The sequence below is a fragment of the Elephantulus edwardii genome, unplaced genomic scaffold (genome assembly GCF_000299155.1).
Source record: "Elephantulus edwardii isolate Elephantulus edwardi_28Jun2011 unplaced genomic scaffold, EleEdw1.0 scaffold00431, whole genome shotgun sequence".
Classification (NCBI taxonomy): domain Eukaryota; kingdom Metazoa; phylum Chordata; class Mammalia; order Macroscelidea; family Macroscelididae; genus Elephantulus; species Elephantulus edwardii.
In genome coordinates this window covers 1,118,531-1,119,503 of record NW_006400181.1, presented here as the reverse complement: position 1 = coordinate 1,119,503, position 973 = coordinate 1,118,531, and positions in this window count along the sequence as shown.

Here is a 973-nt window from a genome sequence, read left to right as displayed (position 1 = left end):
TCTAACTATGTCAGCTTTGTTTTCTAATTTATTATTCCTTTCTGTCAAATGAATGAACTTACAGACATATGGAGACAGAGTTGCAAGTGGAGGGAGTTTTCTCTTCCAATGTATTCTGGGACAATTTTTAAAACAGTTTATCAAGTATTATTCATTCAACAGTCCAGCATATTCTACCTGGCTCAAAATGAACCTTTATTAAATTCTTAATATTTTAAGCAATTCAAATTTGGATATGGTAATGTAACCATTTTATAGTACTCTGAAAAGTTAATATTTTAAAATGTGCATTGCAAGCAATGAGTCAGCCACTACATACAGAATCATACTCAAGATTAATTATGTTTCCCTACTTACAATTTGCAGTTAGTATGAAATATATATGCTTCCCTGACCTCCTATTGAAAAGATAGAAACATTAGAGTAATTTATTACAGTACAATTTTTGCTTTAGACATACATTAAATCAATTAAATATATTTAAATTTTCATTGCTAACTGGTAAAACTATTGACCACATAAAACAAGATACGGTTTTTTTGGTAATAATCTATACATTGAGTTTTCAAGAGGGAACATACAAAAGATCATATTATATCTTATTATTTTTTCATTCCTTCCCAAGCACTACAGAACTATAACACACCTTTTCCCCCTAGATATTTTGCAAAAACAAAATTCAGGGAGACAAGCTCCTCAGCTTTACTAAAGGTGAAGGAAAATAACCAATTATCATGCAAGATCAATCATTGAGTTACTTTTCTCCATCTATGGCTTTTCAAATTTCAAGGAATTAGATTATAAAATTCTATCTTTAACTTTTCCTTATGGAAGTTAATAAAAGGAAGAAGAATCTCCCAACAATCCCAAACAGAAACCTGCAAATTCAGTCTACTTGGCGAGGTCTAAATGTTAACAATATTAGAAAAGAGACTCAATAGTTTATTTATCACCAGACAGAACTTCCATTGAC